Source organism: Euprymna scolopes, chromosome 14 (assembly GCF_053919585.1).
Source record: "Euprymna scolopes isolate OS-2025 chromosome 14, ASM5391958v1, whole genome shotgun sequence".
NCBI lineage: Eukaryota > Metazoa > Mollusca > Cephalopoda > Sepiida > Sepiolidae > Euprymna > Euprymna scolopes.
Genome location: NC_136495.1, coordinates 82,199,171 through 82,214,747, shown reverse-complemented (window position 1 = coordinate 82,214,747; position 15,577 = coordinate 82,199,171).

The window sequence follows — 15,577 nt, the reverse complement described above, 5'->3', positions numbered from 1 at the left end:
CACTGTTAGTGCAATAAATGGCTCAACTTTATTAAATATATGGATAATATAAATGGTATATATTAAAAAGTATATATATATATATATATATATATATATATATATATATATATATACCACCTCACCAGAAACTGACACATATTTTTATGCTTATTTAAAAAAGAAAAAAAGGTTTCAGGTATAAAGCTATAAACTATACATGTGTACAATTGTTTTGACGCATTATAATTTTATATATAGTTCTCAACATATGTTTTTTATTATCTTTATACTAGCAGGAGCACTCCTCAGCGCAAAATATGCATAAAAAATAACAAGGGTTACATCAACTTATAGACAGTCCTTCTCACCAACAGTCCGATACATTAATAATTTTGTAAATTTTTTTTTTTGAGGAAAAGTTCCCTGCTGGTATCGGATAATAAAAAAACATATATGCAGAGAACTACATATAGAACTATTATATGTAAAAATATCAGTAAAAGGATTAAATAATTGTATGTTTGTATAATAAATAAAGCTGAATCTTTTTTTTTGAAATGCAAATAAAAATGTGTGTCAGTTCCTGGTGAAACAGTATATCATAAAAAGTACTTATGCCTCTAATATTGTACTATTGAGCTGTCTAAAAGGACTTTATATTTTTTATATGCATATTTGAATACTAATTTGGAAACTTTTATTTCAATAATATATATATATATATATATATATATATATATATATATATATATATGGATTCTCCCATCTATTTCGATATATGAGGTCCACACAACAATTAAGTTGTTCAAAAATCCACACAAGTGATTTGTTTATAATGGTGAAGGTGTGTGTAGTACCATCCACAAATTTTTGAACAACTGCTAATCTCGGTCGGTGCAACTGAATGCCACGAACAGAGCCACAGTAGCCCTCAAGTTTCAAATCAGATATTTTCCTTCTCCTAGATGCATGTCTTAATGAAGATTGAGAATACATCTCTCCCATTGTTTTAAATGTGTCCCCAGATGAAAACCTGGAAATTTCTACATCCCGGCTCAGTACATACATCACTTAGTGTTCCCAAATGGTCACTGATCTGGGACTGGTTAGGCTAATCGTTTCTTAATTTTGGAAATCTAACGAGAACGAGAACCTGTGTGTCAGCATGTTTATGCCATATATATATATATATATATATATATATATATATATATATATATATTAGTGTTGTGACGATTAATCGGAATCGCAATTGGGAATTGGAAAAATCTTAGCTTTTTGGAGTATCGGAATCGGTATCAGAATCGGAAAATTTGAGCCTATTTTCCGATGCCAAAACCGATTCCTTTAATTATCTATTTTATTTGATTTTGTTTTTATAAAACATCTTCCACTGCTTGTAGTAATAATAAAATGTTAAATATTTATTGATTTTAAACTTCCAGTAAGACTAAAATCTCTAGATCACACTCGTCACAAGTGTGTTTTTACGTTTGAGAAAATAAATGCACTTTTAAGAAGTGTTTTTACCGTAATCGGGACAAAATAACAATTTTATAGTAAAATATTTAGAGATTTATAAAGAATTGGAATTGTATCGGAATCGGGAATTTAGTACAGAATCGGGAATTTAGTACAGAATCGGTAATTCTATCGGAATCAGGAAATATATTGGAATCGTCCCATCACTATATATATATATAACTGAATAGATATGTGAATGCTTTGATTACTGAACACCCTCTCTTCTTAAGCTCCCCCTCCTTCCCTTCAGCTTTTTTTTTCTTTATGGCAACAATTTGTGAGAATTTGATCCATTCTCTATAAATATTTCTCTCGATGCAATCCCTAACATATATAAGATTCAGGTATGAGTACTATTGCTACATCTGAGAAGGGTCTGCTTGGAGCACCCCTTCTTGTCTTGGGAGAGTTTAAAACCGACTTTGCAATCTAGTGGGGATGATCTCTTTTTGTTTACAACAACCCTATTGTCAGAGACAAGGTGTTGTGAGTCCAAATTTACTCACCTCCCCACGAGGGCAGAGTTAGACACAAAGTCTGTTTTTAATGTGATGAAAATTGAGCTAGCTAAAAAAGGAAATTCAGGATTAGGACAAAATAAAAAATTGCCTCAGTCTAGAAGGATTTCTCTTGTAGTGTAGTTGGTTGGTGGTGAGATGGAATATAGCCATTTTGTTGAATCGAACATGTCTGTAGTTCCTAGTTCCTTGTCTCCCCGTGACGGCAAAGTTAGATACAAAGTCTGATTTTAATGTGGGGAAATTCAGCTCCCCAAAAAGGGGCACTCTGGATTGGAACAAAATTGCCTCAGTTAAGGAGGACTTCTTCACTGACCGAGGGCAGAATAAACCAAGTGCAGCACCAGAACAGATACTATGCTTTTTTCTATTCCTTCATCTGATTTGAAAAGGTTAGCAGAGTTGCAAATAAAATGACGTTTTGTTTACAGTAACATCAATTTTATTTGACAGCAAAACCTAAATGTAGATTCCATGAACAAAGTTTCTTTCTTAGAACTGCACACCTATGGAACTTTGTTCCATTTTCCTGCTTTCCACAGGACTACAATATGGTTGTCTTCAAGTCCAATGTGAACAAATTCTTAATGAGCTATCTCCTTCAGTAATCCAGTTTACAAAATTTCCACTACTAGCAATGACTATGACATGTTTTCCTTGACACTCATCACTCATTAACTCTTATCCTCGATTGGCCTCCAGGCCTTGATAAGTGGTAATTCCTTTGTAAAAAAAAAAAAAAATTAATATCTTTGAAATCCTGTTTACTAACTCCCCAAGTTAACTTTTAATATGAGGAATATCCAACTCCTTTAAAAGGGATTGGGATGAAAATACAAGACAATTGCTTCAGTTGAGAAGAACAGATTTGAATTATTTATTTGCAAAAATGTAAACAAATACAATTTTTAGAAATTGGGCACAAGGCCATCTAAATACGAGGACTCTGTGATCATCCTGTCCATCCTACTTTTCAGTAGTCACATTTTTTATCCATTTGTCCAAACACTGTTCATTTTGCTTTTTATCATTTGTCCATCATTTCCACTTGAGCAGTCACCACAATACCACATTTACGCTATAGACTCGTTAAAAATATCATCAATAAATTAAACGGGGATTGACGTACAAGACGTATGACATAACAAGATCAAGTTTAAAGTTAAATTTCTTTTTAAAAAGCACTTTCAACAGTTATAAAATAGCCATATTGATTCCTCAGCAAGAGTACCTCAGGCGACAGGTTATAAATCTATTATTTCTCCCTGTAAAAAGAAACCAAAGCCTGGTTGGATTGTCTTCTCAGCAAGAACAGAACACTTTACTGATCTAAGTGAAGGCGCCTACCAGGACATGATGCAAAGTTAAATGTAGGAAAATCCAGTTCTCTAACTGTAGAAGGGCCACTTTAGAAAAATACAAAACTAACTGTGAGCGGACTTGTCAGCATTTCCCATCAGGATCGCCTCAGACGATTAACAATAAACTAATACCTTTCCCTGCCCCCCCCTTACACACGTACTCAAAGGATCTCCTTTGCCTAGAAAGATGGCTTATTTAGACCGAGCGAAATCACTGATTTTTAGCGTGAAAATCAAAGAAATACTTTGGGTAGACCAAACCCGAAGTTTAAGAAGTATAGTTAAGATCGGAAAATTGACTAATACGAGGGTTAATCTTAAGAGCTTAGAGTTAGGCTTAGGGCTGACCTTAATCTTACAATTAAAATGCCACGTCCTTATTGCCTTTGATAATTGTGGCCCGTTTGTACTACCGTAGATAAAAATGGGTCACAATCGTGTCGCCAGAATTGGGTGTTTGTTTGTACAACGTGGCACCGATATGTGGAGACCGGGCTTATTTACAAAACAAGAACCGATAAAAATCAATTTTTTTTTTTCTCTCACCATGATGATATTGTAGTATTTGTTACGTGAGAAACGTCAATCATATTTCGGTGGGGTCGTCGTGTCGCACACTTCTTCTTCTTCTTCTTCTTCTTCTTCTTCTTCTTCTTCTTCTTCTTCTCTGTCGTGGTTCTGACTATTATTATTGTTATTGTCAGATCGTAGTTTGATAAAACAAAACATAAAATAGTGAAACCAAAATATTTCATTTCGTCACAGTCTGTGTGCGCGCGTGCACGCATGTATCTAATTTAGCAGAGAGACCCGACGTTGCCCGAGATTGAAAGATAATCAACGCTTCCTATTTTTACTGTCATTAGAATCTGTGAAATTGTCCAATTTTTCAATCAAACTGATCGATTATATGCTGTAGCCGGGGTCTCACCACCATGCACCAGGAAGAAGCTTTAAATACCTCCGTGCACCGTCGTGCAGTCGTGCACTGCAGTCGTGCAGTGCACTGATTAGTCCACAATACATTGTAGTCTACATTGCACTGTAAAAGAATCTCAATCTACTGTTAATTTTATAAAATTATTTTTATGAAATAATGGCTTTACTTAAAGTTTAACATGCAAAAATCAAGTATCATGCTTCAATTGTGCTCTAAACAGAAGTGTTCATTTCGAACGCGCCTCTGTCATATCCAAGAGCCTAGTTGATTTTATATGTTGGGCTTTTCAGCTTGTGTGGTAATAAAACTTATCAAATGAGCTTGAAGGCTGTGTAAGGTGTTAACTTTGGTCAAAATCGTCTGTTCCTTTTTTTATCGGAATTATTTGGATTATCGATACTTATCAAAGACATTCCTATACAAAACCTATCTAAGAACACTGCCAGGCACATAAAGTACCTTCGTGTGAAATATCATAAACATCTGCCCAACCGTTTTAGAGTCCATAGGGAACTCTCTCTCTCTCTCTCTCACACACACACACACACACATACATACATACATACATACATACATACATACACACACACAAAGCTCATATATATATAAAATTAAATTAAATTAGATAAAATAAATTCCAGAATAAAAGCCAAATCTATAGCTACTTATGATTTTAGTACGCTATATACTAAAATTCCGCACGAAAAACTTATAAAAGAATTAAATGATACCGTAGATTTGGCTTTTCAAGGTGGAAAAGGTAAATATATAGACTTTTCAAACTCTAAAGCTTTCTGGTGTAAAAATAAAAATAGCAAAACTAGTGTTTCTAAAGGTATTTTTAAAATACTTGTAAGTCATCTTATTAAAGAATGCTATTTTCAAATAGAAAATAAAATATTACTCCAAACGATAGGTATCCCAATGGGATTGGATCCGGCACCATTTTGGGCAAATTTGTATTTACATAGACTCGAGTATCATTATTAAAAACAGATATATCTAAAACATATAACTTTCATGGGTGTAGGAGATTTATAGATGACCTTATATGCATAAACGATAATGATGAATTCGAAAAAAATAAACATCTTATATATCCAAACGAACTAAAATTGAATTGTGAACATAGAGGACAACAGGCTACATTTCTGGATTTAGATATAAAAATTGAGGATGGGATTTTTCTTTATAAAATATTTGATAAAAGAAACCCATTCCCCTTTAAAATAGTACGTATGCCCCATAAGGATAGCACCTGCCCTGTTTTTGTGTTTTATGGAACCATTATGTCAGAGTTTTTGAGAATAGCTCGCGTTACTCTAAAATTAACAGATTTTATACCACCAGTTTCTAGCTTAGTAATAAGGATGATAAAACAAGGTGGAGATAAAAATAAAATATTTAAACAGTTAAATAAAGTATTTGTTCGTTATCCTGATGCTTTTGAATCGTTTAAGATAAACCAGACTATATTAATAAAGGAAATCCAAAACTATATTAGCAATGTATAAAATGTATTTATAATTACATATAATAAATTTATATATATATAAAAAAAAAATGTATATATGTAAAAATAAAATATTTTTAACCTTTATATATCTAATTTTAAATAAATAAGAATGTAAATATACAAACTACTAATTATAGTGGGGGTGATAAGTAGTTAAATGGATTAATCCAAATCTTATAAATACAAGACTGATAAATTAAAAAATGTATCCATTTCAAATGGATAGTACCAGTCAAGGATCCGTCACTTGACAATCAGCCTAACAGGTGAGGGGCCGGGAACCGGCCCAGCACCTGTTGGACTGAGGTACACCGCTTGGGTAATACCTAGGAGGTCCACCCTCCCAGGCCTTGCCACCGGGCTTTCCGGTGGGGCAAGTTTATTGCTTGTTGCCTGAGGCGCCCCGACCGGGGAATGCCGACGGGGTTACTCAGGCAATTTTTAAAATTGCAGGAGTGCCCCTCCTTTAGGGGAGCCTGCTGGGTTACCACTTTCCGGCCTTGTGCCACATTTTGCTGAGTGGACAGCAAATAAATATAATCCATTTCAAATGGATAGTACCAGTCAAGGATCCGTCACTTGACACTCAGCCCAACAGGTGAGGGGCCGGGAACCGGCCCAGCACCTGTTGGACTGAGGTACACCGCCTGGGTAATACCTAGGAGGTCCACCCTCCCAGGCCTTGCCACCGGGCTTTCCGGTGGGGCAAGTTTATTGCTTGTTGCCTGAGGCGCCCCGACCGGGGAATGCCGACGGGGTTACTCAGGCAATTTTTAAAATTGCAGGAGTGCCCCTCCTTTAGGGGAGCCTGCTGGGTTACCACTTTCCGGCCTTGTGCCACATTTTGCTGAGTGGACAGCAAATAAATATAATCCATTTCAAATGGATAGTACCAGTCAAGGATCCGTCACTTGACACTCAGCCCAACAGGTGAGGGACCGGAGACCGGCCCAGCACCTGTTGGACTGTAGTACACCGCCTGGGTAATACCTAGGAGGTCCACCCTCCCAGGCCTTGCCACCGGGCTTTCCGGTGGGGCAAGTTTATTGCTTGTTGCCTGAGGCGCCCCGACCGGGGAATGCCGACGGGGTTACTCAGGCAATTTTTAAAATTGCAGGAGTGCCCCTCCTTAAGGGGAGCCTGCTGGGTTACCACTTTCCGGCCTTGTGCCACATTTTGCTGAGTGGACAGCAAATAAATATAATCCATTTCAAATGGATAGTACCAGTCAAGGATCCGTCACTTGACACTCAGCTCAACAGGTGAGGGGCCGGGAACCGGCCCAGCACCTGTTGGACTGAGGTACACCGCCTGGGTAATACCTAGGAGGTCCACCCTCCCAGGCCTTGCCACCGGGCTTTCCGGTGGGGCAAGTTTATTGCTTGCTGCCTGAGGCGCCCCGACCGGGGAATGCCGACGGGGTTACTCAGGCAATTTTTAAAATTGCAGGAGTGCCCCTCCTTTAGGGGAGCCTGCTCGGTTACCACTTTCCGGCCTTGTGCCACATTTTGCTGAGTGGACAGCAAATAAATATAATCCATTTCAAATGGATTGTACCAGTCAAGGATCCGTCACTTGACACTCAGCTCAACAGGTGAGGGGCCGGAGACCGGCCCAGCACCTGTTGGACTGAGGTACACCGCCTGGGTAATACCTAAGAGGTCCACCCTCCCAGGCCTTGCCACCGGGCTTTCCGGTGGGGCAAGTTTATTGCTTGCTGCCTGAGGCGCCCCGACCGGGGAATGCCGACGGGGTTACTCAAGCAATTTTTAAAATTGCAGGAGTGCCCCTCCTTTAGGGGAGCCTGCTGGGTTACCACTTTCCGGCCTTGTGCCACATTTTGCTGAGTGGACAGCAAATAAATATAATCCATTTCAAATGGATAGTACCAGTCAAGGATCCGTCACTTGACACTCAGCCCAACAGGTGAGGGGCCGGAGACCGGCCCAGCACCTGTTGGACTGAGGTACACCGCCTGGGTAATACCTAGGAGGTCCACCCTCCCAGGCCTTGCCACCGGGCTTTCCGGTGGGGCAAGTTTATTGCTTGCTGCCTGAGGCGCCCCGACCGGGGAATGCCGACGGGGTTACTCAGGCAATTTTTAAAATTGCAGGAGTGCCCCTCCTTTAGGGGAGCCTGCTGGGTTACCACTTTCCGGCCTTGTGCCACATTTTGCTGAGTGGACAGCAAATAAATATAATCCATTTCAAATGGATAGTACCAGTCAAGGATCCGTCACTTGACACTCAGCCCAACAGGTGAGGGGCCGGAGACCGGCCCAGCACCTGTTGGACTGAGGTACACCGCCTTGGTAGTACCTAGGAGGTCCACCCTCCCAGGCCTTGCCACTGGGCTTTCCGGTGGGGCAAGTTTATTGCTTGCTGCCTGAGGCGCCCCGACCGGGGAATGCCGACGGGGTTACTCAGGCAATTTTTAAAATTGCAGGAGTGCCCCTCCTTTAGAGGAGCCTGCTGGGTTACCACTTTCCGGCCTTGTGCCACATTTTGCTGAGTGGACAGCAAATAAATATAATCCATTTCAAATGGATAGTACCAGTCAAGGATTCGTCACTTGACACTCAGCTCAACAGGTGAGGGGCCGGAGACCGGCCCAGAACCTGTTGGACTGAGGTACACCGCCTGGGTAATACCTAGGAGGTCCACCCTCCCAGGCCTTGCCACCGGGCTTTCCGGTGGGGCAAGTTTATTGCTTGTTGCCTGAGGCGCCCCGACCGGGGAATGCCGACGGGGTTACTCAGGCAATTTTTAAAATTGCAGGAGTGCCCCTCCTTTAGGGGAGCCTGCTAGGTTACCACTTTCCGGCCTTGTGCCACATTTTGCTGAGTGGACAGCAAATAAATATAATCCATTTCAAATGGATAGTACCAGTCAAGGATCCGTCACTTGACACTCAGCCCAACAGGTGAGGGGCCGGAGACCGGCCCAGCACCTGTTGGACTGAGGTACACCGCCTGGGTAATACTTAGGAGGTCCACCCTCCCAGGCCTTGCCACCGGGCTTTCCGGTGGGGAAAGTTTATTGCTTGCTGCCTGAGGCGCCCCGACCGGGGAATGCCGACGGGGTTACTCAGGCAATTTTTAAAATTGCAGGAGTGCCCCTCCTTTAGGGGAGCCTGCTGGGTTACCACTTTCCGGCCTTGTGCCACATTTTGCTGAGTGGACAGCAAATAAATATAATCCATTTCAAATGGATAGTACCAGTCAAGGATCCGTCACTTGACACTCAGCCCAGCAGGTGAGGGGCCGGAGACCGGCCCAGCACCTGTTGGACTGAGGTACACCGCCTGGGTAATACCTAGGAGGTCCACCCTCCCAGGCCTTGCCACCGGGCTTTCCGGTGGGGCAAGTTTATTGCTTGCTGCCTGAGGCGCCCCGACCGGGGAATGCCGACGGGGTTACTCAGGCAATTTTCAAAATTGCAGGAGTGCTCCTCCTTTAGGGGAGCCTGCTGGGTTACCACTTTCCGGCCTTGTGCCACATTTTGCTGAGTGGACAGCAAATAAATATAATCCATTTCAAATGGATAGTACCAGTCAAGGATCCGTCACTTGACACTCAGCCCAGCAGGTGAGGGGCCGGAGACCGGCCCAGCACCTGTTGGACTGAGGTACACCGCCTGGGTAATACCTAGGAGGTCCACCCTCCCAGGCCTTGCCACCGGGCTTTCCGGTGGGGCAAGTTTATTGCTTGCTGCCTGAGGCGCCCCGACCGGGGAATGCCGACGGGGTTACTCAGGCAATTTTTAAAATTGCAGGAGTGCCCCTCCTTTAGGGGAGCCTGCTGGGTTACCACTTTCCGGCCTTGTGCCACATTTTGCTGAGTGGACAGCAAATAAATATAATCCATTTCAAATGGATAGTACCAGTCAAGGATCCGTCACTTGACACTATGCCCAGCAGCTGAGGGGCCGGAGACCGGCCCAGCACCTGTTGGACTGAGGTACACCGCCTGGGTAATACCTAGGAGGTCCACCCTCCCAGGCCTTGCCACCGGGCTTTCCGGTGGGGCAAGTTTATTGCTCGCTGCCTGAGGCGCCCCGACCGGGGAATGCCGACGGGGTTACTCAGGCAATTTTTAAAATTGCAGGAGTGCCCCTCCTTTAGGGGAGCCTGCTGGGTTACCACTTTCCGGCCTTGTGCCACATTTTGCTGAGTGGACAGCAAATAAATATAATCCATTTCAAATGGATAGTACCAGTCAAGGATCCGTCACTTGACACTCAGCCCAGCAGGTGAGGGGCCGGAGACCGGCCCAGCACCTGTTGGACTGAGGTACACCGCCTGGGTAATACCTAGGAGGTCCACCCTCCCAGGCCTTGCCACCGGGCTTTCCGGTGGGGCAAGTTTATTGCTTGCTGCCTGAGGCGCCCCTACCGGGGAATGCCGACGGGGTTACTCAGGCAATTTTTAAAATTGCAGGAGTGCTCTTCCTTTAGGGGAGCCTGCTGGGTTACCACTTTCCGGCCTTGTGCCACATTTTGCTGAGTGGACAGCAAATAAATATAATCCATTTCAAATGGATAGTACCAGTCAAGGATCCGTCACTTGACACTCAGCCCAGCAGGTGAGGGGCCGGAGACCGGCCAGCACCTGTTGGACTGAGGTACACCGCCTGGGTAATACCTAGGAGGTCCACCCTCCCAGGCCTTGCCACCGGGCTTTCCGGTGGGGCAAGTTTATTGCTTGCTGCCTGAGGCGCCCCGACCGGGGAATGCCGACGGGGTTACTCAGGCAATTTTTAAAATTGCAGGAGTGCCCCTCCTTTAGGGGAGCCTGCTGGGTTACCACTTTCCGGCCTTGTGCCACATTTTGCTGAGTGGACAGCAAATAAATATAATCCATTTCAAATGGATAGTACCAGTCAAGGATCCGTCACTTGACACTCAGCCCAACAGGTGAGGGGCCGGAGACCGGCCCAGCACCTGTTGGACTGAGGTACACCGCCTGGGTAATACCAAGGAGGTCCACCCTCCCAGGCCTTGCCACCGGGCTTTCCGGTGGGGCAAGTTTATTGCTTGCTGCCTGAGGCGCCCCGACCGGGGAATGCCGACGGGGTTACTCAGGCAATTTTTAAAATTGCAGGAGTGCCCCTCCTTTAGGGGAGCCTGCTGGGTTACCACTTTCCGGCCTTGTGCCACATTTTGCTGAGTGGACAGCAAATAAATATAATCTATTTCAAATGGATTGTACCAGTCAAGGATCCGTCACTTGACACTCAGCCCAACAGGTGAGGGGCCGGAGACCGGCCCAGCACCTGTTGGACTGAGGTACACCGCCTGGGTAATACCAAGGAGGTCCACCCTCCCAGGCCTTGCCACCGGGCTTTCCGGTGGGGCAAGTTTATTGCTTGCTGCCTGAGGCGCCCCGACCGGGGAATGCCGACGGGGTTACTCAGGCAATTTTTAAAATTGCAGGAGTGCCCCTCCTTTAGGGGAGCCTGCTGGGTTACCACTTTCCGGCCTTGTGCCACATTTTGCTGAGTGGACAGCAAATAAATATAATCCATTTCAAATGGATAGTACCAGTCAAGGATCCGTCACTTGACACTATGCCCAGCAGCTGAGGGGCCGGAGACCGGCCCAGCACCTGTTGGACTGAGGTACACCGCCTGGGTAATACCTAGGAGGTCCACCCTCCCAGGCCTTGCCACCGGGCTTTCCGGTGGGGCAAGTTTATTGCTCGCTGCCTGAGGCGCCCCGACCGGGGAATGCCGACGGGGTTACTCAGGCAATTTTTAAAATTGCAGGAGTGCCCCTCCTTTAGGGGAGCCTGCTGGGTTACCACTTTCCGGCCTTGTGCCACATTTTGCTGAGTGGACAGCAAATAAATATAATCCATTTCAAATGGATAGTACCAGTCAAGGATCCGTCACTTGACACTCAGCCCAGCAGGTGAGGGGCCGGAGACCGGCCCAGCACCTGTTGGACTGAGGTACACCGCCTGGGTAATACCTAGGAGGTCCACCCTCCCAGGCCTTGCCACCGGGCTTTCCGGTGGGGCAAGTTTATTGCTTGCTGCCTGAGGCGCCCCGACCGGGGAATGCCGACGGGGTTACTCAGGCAATTTTTAAAATTGCAGGAGTGCCCCTCCTTTAGGGGAGCCTGCTGGATTACCACTTTCCGGCCTTGTGCCACATTTTGCTGAGTGGACAGCAAATAAATATAATCTATTTCAAATGGATTGTACCAGTCAAGGATCCGTCACTTGACACTCAGCCCAACAGGTGAGGGGCCGGAGACCGGCCCAGCACCTGTTGGACTGAGGTACACCGCCTGGGTAATACCTAGGAGGTCCACCCTCCCAGGCCTTGCCACCGGGCTTTCCGGTGGGGCAAGTTTATTGCTTGCTGCCTGAGGCGCCCCGACCGGGGAATGCCGACGGGGTTACTCAGGCAATTTTTAAAATTACAGGAGTGCCCCTCCTTTAGGGGAGCCTGCTGGGTTACCACTTTCCGGCCTTGTGCCACATTTTGCTGAGTGGACAGCAAATAAATATAATCCATTTCAAATGGATAGTACCAGTCAAGAATCCGTCACTTGACACTCAGCCCAGCAGGTGAGGGGCCGGAGACCGGCCCAGCACCTGTTGGACTGAGGTACACCGCCTGGGTAATACCTAGGAGGTCCACCCTCCCAGGCCTTGCCACCGGGCTTTCCGGTGGGGCAAGTTTATTGCTTGCTGCCTGAGGCGCCCCGACCGGGGAATGCCGACGGGGTTACTCAGGCAATTTTTAAAATTGTAGGAGTGCCCCTCCTTTAGGGGAGCCTGCTGGGTTACCACTTTCTGGCCTTGTGCCACATTTTGCTGAGTGGACAGCAAATAAATATAATCCATTTCAAATGGATAGTACCAGTCAAGGATCCGTCACTTGACACTCAGCCCAACAGGTGAGGGGCCGGAGACCGGCCCAGCACCTGTTGGACTGAGGTACACCGCCTGGGTAATACCTAGGAGGTCCACCCTCCCAGGCCTTGCCACCGGGCTTTCCGGTGGGGCAAGTTTATTGCTTGCTGCCTGAGGCGCCCCGACCGGGGAATGCCGACGGGGTTACTCAGGCAATTTTTAAAATTGCAGGAGTGCCCCTCCTTTAGGGGAGCCTGCTGGGTTACCACTTTCCGGCCTTGTGCCACATTTTGCTGAGTGGACAGCAAATAAATATAATCCATTTCAAATGGATAGTACCAGTCAAGGATCCGTCACTTGACACTCAGCCCAACAGGTGAGGGGCCGAAGACCGGCCCAGCACCTGTTGGACTGAGGTACACCGCCTGGGTAATACCTAGGAGGTCCACCCTCCCAGGCCTTTCCACCGGGCTTTCCGGTGGGGCAAGTTTATTGCTTGCTGCCTGAGGCGCCCCGACCGGGGAATGCCGACGGAGTTACTCAGGCAATTTTTAAAATTGCAGGAGTGCCGCTCCTTTAGGGGAGCCTGCTGGGTTACCACTTTCGGGCCTTGTGCCACATTTTTCCTAGTGGACAGCAAATAAATATAATCCATTTCAAATGGATAGTACCAGTCAAGGATCCGTCACTTGACACTCAGCCCAACAGGTGAGGGGCCGGAGACCGGCCCAGCACCTGTTGGACTGAGGTACACCGCCTGGGTAATACCTAGGAGGTCCACCCTCCCAGGTCTTGCCACTGGGCTTTCAGGTGGGGCAAGTTTATTGCTTGCTGCCTGAGGCGCCCCGACCGGGGAATGCCGACGGGGTTACTCAGGCAATTTTTAAAATTGCAGGAGTGCCCCTCCTTTAGGGGAGCCTGCTGGGTTACCACTTTCCGGCCTTGTGCCACATTTTGCTGAGTGGACAGCAAATAAATATAATCCATTTCAAATGGATAGTACCAGTCAAGGATTCGTCACTTGACACTCAGCCCAACAGGTGAGGGGCCGGAGACCGGCCCAGCACCTGTTGGACTGAGGTACGCTGCCTGGGTAATACCTAGGAGGTCCACCATCCCAGGCCTTGCCACTGGGCTTTCCGGTGGGGCAAGTTTATTGCTTGCTGCCTGAGGCGCCCCGACCGGGGAATGCCGACGGGGTTACTCAGGCAATTTTTAAAATTGCAGGAGTGCCCCTCCTTTAGGGGAGCCTGCTGGGTTACCACTTTCCGGCCTTGTGCCACATTTTGCTGAGTGGACAGCAAATAAATATAATCCATTTCAAATGGATAGTACCAGTCAAGGATTCGTCACTTGACACTCAGCCCAACAGGTGAGGGGCCGGAGACCGGCCCAGCACCTGTTGGACTGAGGTACACCGCCTGGGTAATACCAAGGAGGTCCACCCTCCCAGGCCTTGCCACCGGGCTTTCCGGTGGGGCAAGTTTATTGCTTGCTGCCTGAGGCGCCCCGACCGGGGAATGCCGACGGGGTTACTCAGGCAATTTTTAAAATTGCAGGAGTGCCCCTCCTTTAGGGGAGCCTGCTGGGTTACCACTTTCCGGCCTTGTGCCACATTTTGCTGAGTGGACAGCAAATAAATATAATCCATTTCAAATGGATAGTACCAGTCAAGGATCCGTCACTTGACACTCAGCCCAACAGGTGAGGGGCTGGAGACCGGCCCAGCACCTGTTGGACTGAGGTACACCGCCTGGGTAATACCTAGGAGGTCCACCCTCCCAGGCCTTTCCACCGGGCTTTCCGGTGGGGCAAGTTTATTGCTTGCTGCCTGAGGCGCCCCGACCGGGGAATGCCGACGGGGTTACTCAGGCAATTTTTAAAATTGCAGGAGTGCCGCTCCTTTAGGGGAGCCTGCTGGGTTACCACTTGCGGGCCTTGTGCCACATTTTTCCTAGTGGACAGCAAATAAATATAATCCATTTCAAATGGATAGTACCAGTCAAGGATCCGTCACTTGACACTCAGCCCAACAGGTGAGGGGCCGGAGACCGGCCCAGCACCTGTTGGACTGAGGTACACCGCCTGGGTAATACCTAGGAGGTCCACCCTCCCAGGTCTTGCCACTGGGCTTTCAGGTGGGGCAAGTTTATTTCTTGCTGCCTGAGGCGCCCCGACCGGGGAATGCCGACGGGGTTACTCAGGCAATTTTTAAAATTGCAGGAGTGCCCCTCCTTTAGGGGAGCCTGCTGGGTTTCCACTTTCCGGCCTTGTGCCACATTTTGCTGAGTGGACAGCAAATAAATATAATCCATTTCAAATGGATAGTACCAGTCAAGGATCCGTCACTTGACACTCAGCCCAACAGGTGAGGGGCCGGAGACCGGCCCAGCACCTGTTGGACTGAGGTACACCGCCTGGGTAATACCTAGGAGGTCCACCCTCCCAGGCCTTTCCACCGGGCTTTCCGGTGGGGCAAGTTTTCTGCTTGCTGCCTGAGGCGCCCCGACCGGGGAATGCCGACGGGGTTACTCAGGCAATTTTTAAAATTGCAAGAGTGCCGCTCCTTTAGGGGAGCCTGCTTGGTTACCACTTTCGGGCCTTGTGCCACATTTTTCCTAGTGGACAGCAAATAAATATAATCCATTTCAAATGGATAGTACCAGTCAAGGATCCGTCACTTGACACTCAGCCCAACAGGTGAGGGGCCGGAGACCGGCCCAGCACCTGTTGGACTGAGGTACACCGCCTGGGTAATACCTAGGAGGTCCACCCTCCCAGGTCTTGCCACTGGGCTTTCAGGTGGGGCAAGTTTATTGCTTGCTGCCTGAGGCGCCCCGACCGGGGAATGCCGACGGGGTTACTCAGGCAATTT